Source organism: Chamaea fasciata, unplaced genomic scaffold (assembly GCF_029207755.1).
Source record: "Chamaea fasciata isolate MVZ Bird 193981 ecotype frontalis unplaced genomic scaffold, bChaFas1.0.hap1 SCAF_24, whole genome shotgun sequence".
NCBI lineage: Eukaryota > Metazoa > Chordata > Aves > Passeriformes > Sylviidae > Chamaea > Chamaea fasciata.
Genome location: NW_027094109.1, coordinates 2272941 through 2279723, shown reverse-complemented (window position 1 = coordinate 2279723; position 6783 = coordinate 2272941).

The window sequence follows — 6783 nt, the reverse complement described above, 5'->3', positions numbered from 1 at the left end:
ATTTCTGTCCTGAAGTTGGAACGCAGCCACAAGAGAAAGGGGGTTGGACGCCCTCGTGTCAGAGATGCAGATTTGAGAGACATTATCTCATCCGTGGTGGACAACAACAAGGCTGGCACGCCATCAGGCAGGATATTCCCTGGAAAGTTCAGTGCACATGGCAAGGGACAGGGCAAGGCATAACTCCAGTGCGGAAAGGTCCTGGCAGCCCTGGAAAAGTGTCTCCATGGAGCAGGGAGGCAGAGGATGCAGGAAGGCTGGGAACAGCCCCACAGCACAATGATTGGGAATGAAAAAGTCAGATTGCATGGAGGGAAGGAGGGGAACAGGGCTGAAATGTCTGCAGTGACTGAGGAAACTGGGTTTGTTCAGTCTGGAGCAGAGGAGGCTCAGGGGACACCTCATTTCTCTCCCTGACAGGAGGGTGTGGTGAGGTGGTGGCCAGGCTCTTCTGCCGTGTCTCAAGTGAAAGGACCAGAGGAAACAGCCTGAAGTTGCAGCAGGGGAGGTCCAGACTGGGTATCTGAAAAAGATTCGGCTGAAAAAGCAATCAGGCATTGGAATAAGCTGCCCAGGAAGGTGGTGATGTCTGGATGTGGCACTTGGGGACATGCTTTAGGGGTGATTAGGATGTTGCTGGGTTGATGGTTGGACTCAATGACCCTGAAGATCTCTCCCAAATGTGATGGTTCTGTGAACTGATGCAAAAGCTGCACTTCTTTGCTGTGGCTTGAGAGGAAAATCAGGTGGCTGAGGGAGAGGAGCACACAGCAGGGACCCTGAGACATCCGGGTGTGAGATCAGCGTGAGAGAGCAGGACCCACAGTCCTTCTCTGGGGTGGCAAACACGGATCTAAAGCTACATCTAAAGCTCCTAATACCCTTTAAAAAGCTCCTTAGGCTGCCATTGTCCTTGAGAGAAAGTTCATCTCTGGTGCTTGGCAGCAGCTGTGTTTAGCCTGGAGTGCAGCACAAGCACTGGCAGATAAGGTGGCACCGGGAGGTTTTGCAATCTCTGAGCCCTCTGGGCCCTTCTGGGAGAAAACTTCAGAAGGACCCGATTTCATCACGATGCAAAATTAGAAAATGGTTGCAGTAGGGGAAGAAATCACGTGGGAAAGAAAAGGAACAGCTTCGTACGAGTAGATCCCCTCCAGCACTGTCCCAAATCCCGTCAGAGTGCCAGCTCTGATCCTGCAGGTGTGGAGAGCCTGGCAGGCACCGGCAGCATTGCCACAGTGTGTTTGCAGGGAGCAAGCTCCTGAAACAACCTTCAAGTGCCAAAAAACTTGTCAAGTTACAGTTATGCTGCCTGTAAGAGTTGTGCTTGCAGGCCCCAGCACTGCAGGGACAGGTGGAGACACCTCCCTTGGCTTTGAGCACCTCAAGAGAGACTCAAGCTCTTCGCATTTTTGGGGGGGAATAAATGTAGTGGCACCTGGGAGCTCCTAAAGCCGTGCGTGGTGCTCCACAGGAGCAGTCTGAGCCATCAGATCCAGCCTTGCCCACCCCAAGGATAAACCTTTGCCTGCACCACATCCCCATGTGGATCCTGGCTGTTGTGGATGGGCTTGGGGCTGAACGTGCTGTGTCCTGCCATGCCCACCTGTGGTTTCTCCAAATTTTTTTTTTGTTCAGGGGTGCAGGCAAGCTGCAAAGCTTGGTTTGCCCTCACGCCTGCTCCCAACCCTCCAATTCAAGGGTTGGTGGGATAACAGAGCTGTTTAAGTTGGAAAGCACCTAAAGCCCATCTCATTCCCATTCCTGCCGTGGGCAGGGACGCCTTCCTCTACCCCAGGGTGCTCCAAGCCGCAGAGGAACATCTGGGCCGGCGTGACCCGCTGGCTGCAGGATCCACGAGAGGGAGCTTCGAGGGCATCCCGAGAATCCTTCCCCCGGCCGAGCAGAGTCACAAGATGGTGCTGTTGTCTCGGCCATCGCGGGGCATGCCAGGGCCCAGGGAAAGCCCCAGCGGACAGGAGACCCCCGGGAACCCCCCCGTGCCACCACACCGCCCTGCAAGCTCCGTGCAGGGCAGAGCCCAGCTCCTGGCTGGGAGCTTCTCCCAGATCTGAGCCCGTTTCCAGCCCTCCTTCAGGTGATCCCAAGGCTCTGCCTGGTTTTTCGCAGGAAAGGCTGGTGCATCCTTGATCTAGAAGAGAAACACGCAGCGGGTGTGGCTTCACATCCAACCTGCACTTCCCGTGTCCTGGGATAACGTCCTGCCCTCGGGGGGAAGGGTCTGTGTCCCGGAGGTTACAACATTTATTTGGGGTGAAATCAACCTGTGGAGCCATGAATCTCTTGATAAGGGCTCCTGGGGGTGGGGACGTGGGGGACAGAAAATACAGAGGGGGTGAGGGTGTCCCCATCCCCAGGACCACAGGGATGTGGGGTGTGGAGAGCCCTCGCTCACTCTTCCCGAGGGGAAAGCTCCAGCCTGGCCTTGAGGAAAAGTTTCCCATGAAAGATTCCCTGAAACTGGTACATTCCCACAAGGGGCTTTGATTTCAGCGTGTTGGCATTTTCCGATGAGAAACCATCCCGGTGGAAATTCCCAACCAGCAGAGAGGAGCTCCCTGGTGTATCGGGGGAGGAATCCTGCCGCACGCAGGGGGAATTTAACACCAGCGGAATCCTGTGTCTGCAGGCTCGGGATAAAGGGGATGAAGCGCAGCCAGCGCTGCTCCAGGCACAGGGAAAATGAGGAGTCCTGCAGCTGAACAGCTTTGCCCTCCTCGGGCTGCTCCTTGTTTTCCAAACATTGTCCTCTAGAAATTCCTTTCCATCAGGGTGATGCTGCTCTCAGTGCAGGCAGAGCAGAATCAGGATCAGGATCAGAATCAGGATCAGAATCAGAATCAGAATCAGAATCACCAGGTTGGAAGAGACCTCCAGGATCAAGTCCAACCCAACCCTAACCACAACTAAACCCTGGCACCCAGTGCCACATCCAGTCTTCTCCTAAACACATCCAGGGACTGTGACTCCACCACCTCCCTGGACAGGCCATTCCAGTACTTTATCACCCTTTCTGTAAAAAACTTAATCCTGATATCCGACCTGTATTTCCCTTGGTGCAGCTTGAGGCTGTGTCCTCTCGTTCTGTCAGTTGCTGCCTGGAGAAAGAGACCAACCCCCACCTGAGCACAACTTTAAAACACACCTTTCAGGGAGCTGTAGAGAGTGATCAGGTCACCTCTGAGTCTCCTTTTCTCCAGGATAAACACCCCCAGCTCCTTCAGTCGTTCCTCACAGGGTTTGTGTTCCAGGCCCCTCACCAGCCTCGTGGCCTCCTCTGGATGCACTCAAGCATCTCAATGTCCTTCCTAAACTGAGACACCCAGAACTGGACACAGCACTCGAGGAGCAGCACAGGCCAGGGGCCTTGGAGGAGCACAGCTGGTGCCTTGGTGGGAGTCTGAAGATAAAGGGGGTCCATGAAATCTGAAATAATGGGAGAAACCAAGGCGAGCAAGTCAGATATTAGAAAATTCAGGTATTAGGTGGAAGTTGTTTGTGGTGAGGATGGTGAGGCACAGGTTGCCAGAGAAGTTGTGGCTGTCCCATTTCTGGAGGTGTTTGAGGCCAGCTTTGGACAAGATCAGCTGCAGTCACTGGGCATCAAAGCCTAAGAAGTGTCCAAGGCCAGGCTGGACAGGGCTTGGAGCTGCCTGGGACAGTGGGAGGTGTCCCTGCCATGGCAGGGGGTGGCACTGGATGGGCTTTAAGGTCCCTTCCAGCTCAAACCATCCCATGTTTCTGTGACCTGCTCTCAAACAGGTCTGGTTATTCAGTGATGCTTTTTCCACACCCCCACCACTCGCTCGTCCCGTGGCTCAGCTGTGGAGGAAATTTCTGTTTGCTGTGGAGGCAGCTCTTTTTTTTCTATCTTTGGGGTTCCTCTCGAGCAATGACAGGTTCTCACACTCCCAAGGGATCTTTCTGATGGACCATGGGACATTGCTGTGAGGGGGGACACTGAAACACCCTGGACTCACCTCAGGGCCTTGTGGCTGGAAAAATGACCTGGGTTTCTGGCAGTCCATGAGGAGCTGCTGAGGTAGGGCAGGCAAGGCAAGGTGAGTGGAGACAGGGAATGGGGCAGGCTGCCTGCTGGGCCTGGAAAGGACAGTGCCCTCCCAGGGCTTCTCTCCCTTTGGGAAAACCAAAAGCTGGCCCTCTGCTCTTAAAAGTAGCCCAGACTCTGGCTCTTGATGCTTCTCTTTGGCTGCAAGGGAGGTGCTCACCTCAGGTGTCCTCACACAGAGAGGAGGACTCGTTCCACGGGAGGTCCCCCCACTCTCCAGGTGACGTGTGCTGCTTCCAGGAGGGTTTTTATCCCTGCCCATGCAGGGCCTCACACTCCATGAGTCCTTGGTGGGATGGAAGTGATGGAGCCAGAGAACTGGAACCACGAATAGGTCACTGATCCCCCCTGTCTGCCCAGGGTCTCCTCTTCCTGCACCCCGCTGGGTTCTTCTGCCATGCATCAACTTCGAGGCTGCTGCGCAAGAGAGCAGACTGCAGCCACGGATTCCCCAGGGCTCTGTCCGGTCTGGAATGCCTTCCCTGAGAGATTTCTGCAGCCCTCCTGGGATGATGTACCAGGGCCTGCTGCAGCTCTGATGGAAACCGTGCCTCTGGCCCGTGGCAGGTACTTCATCTGGGCTCGGAGGCTTCCTCCTCCCCGCTTGTTTTCCTGGTGGTTGTCTCTCCAGCGAGTCCCTTGGAGAGGCCTGCACTTCTCGGATGTTATGTCTGGAAGTTTGCTCTGTTTTTTTGGCTAAGGGGCCCAGGGTCTGGAAGTCGAGAGGCTTTTATGGGAACCCAAGTCCCCTTTTGACACGACTTCCTTGTGCTTAAATTTCAGGTTGAGTTACAGGCTCGAACAATTTCTGGTTGGATATCTTTCATTGTCAGAAGGGATTAGGGCAGTGATTATTTACATGCACCTCTATTACACAGAGTCTGTTTCTTTTCTTTCCTTTCTTTTTGCCCCAAGTAACTCCACACAATAGGCAAACCCTGACCGAAGCAGCCCCATAGATGGGGAGAGGGAGGGAATGAAACTCCTGCTGTGCAAAGTGAAGATCTCTGAACTGGGAGATGCCTGTAGGGCCAATGGTTACGGAATCCCAGAATTGTCTGGATTGGAAGGAACCCTAAAAATCATCTCATTCCACCCCCCTGCCACAGGCAGGGACACCTTCCACTAATCCAGGTTGTTCAGAGCCCCATCCAACGTGACCTTGGTGCTTTGGGAGAGCATCTCCTTCATCCTCCTCCTTCCACACAGGCAGGCAGGTTCCCCTGGAGCATCTTCCCTCTCCAGCGCTGGAGCTGGTTCCAGCAAGGCTGAATGCCTGGCATGCTGGGCTGCTGGTTTGATCTAGGGCAGCTCCTCCGGAGCTTTGGCTCTTCCCCAAGAAATAGGGAGAATTTTTTTTATTTTTTTTTAGAACCCAGCGTGCATAAGTTTTAAAAGAGATTTTTGATAGAAGTCCCATTTACTCCTTTATTTGGCTTGGGAGGCTGCAGTGGAACAGATTTCTTTACATATCCTTGAGTGTTATTTGATTAAGGTTATGACTGCTAATAAACACTCCAGGGCTATTCTCCATCCCCACCACTTGCAATTCAGGCAAACTGTTGCCTGCATGGGACTACACCTTTTTTATATCAGTACAAGGGACCAGAGTGCTGATTCTGCTCCCCTTTCATCAGCTCGCCAGTGAATTGCTCACTTTGATTTATTCCAGCTTTCTAATGTAAGGGAAAATAGAAACGGGAGGAGTGCCAGGAGTGTTTCTGGCACAATAACCAGTTTACTTCCTTTTCCTTCGCTTTGCCATTTCGAATCACAAGTTCTTCCACAAAACAGCCACGAGAAGAGCATTACATTACCCTGCAGTAAGAAAACTCAAAGCTGCAGAATCGAACTAAGAAACCCCAAAATCTTGTTTGAAATGTAGGAGGAGCAGGTCCTGCTTGGAAAGGCAGAGGAAGGAAGGGAGCCCAGAGGACTCTGTTCTACCTGTCACCTAGAAAATGAGTCGATTTCTTAGCATGCTTAGGATTTGCCTTGTAAGTAAACATTTTTAATTTTTCCATGAAGGAAAAGAGAGGCAGTGACACAGACACCTGTGGCACCAGCATTGCCACAGCCGTGCTGGGACATCTCAGCACTCAGCGAGGGTGGTGAGTGAATCTCGGCCAAAACCAGCGAGCCCTGGGCTGAGGAAAGAGAAGTTCAGGCTCTTCTAGGGGCACACAGCGTGTCTGGAGAGGAGGAGGCAGAGCCTCAGACACTGCTGAGTGCAGCCACCAACATCTGGGCACTGCAGAAGTTTAAAAAAAACAACAACTGTGCCAGGCGCAGTGAAATCAGGACGTGCTTGGGTGTGCCCAGGATGCCACTGGAAACACACACTGACAGCCCGGTGGGAGCCCAGGAGAGCACAGAGAGCTCCCTGCTTGCCCCAGGCTGTTCTGCTCCCCTTGCCCCTGCAGGTTGGGGGCCTGGCAATTTTGGGGGCCAAAACTGAGTGACAGCCCTGGGATTGTGGGTGCGTAGTTTGATCAGAAGTGTGTGATATCACGGGGTGCAAAACCTAGAGTTTAAGGTTTGAGAATATAGTAATATATGAAAAGCAAGATGGAGGTTTTGGGGCAGAGGCCAGTCCTTTTTCGCCTTCTTCTTCATGGATCTGGCTGATATTTTGTAATTGGACAAAAAAATCTGCATTGTGGGCCAGGGGTGGTTGGTTATTGTGTTAAAAA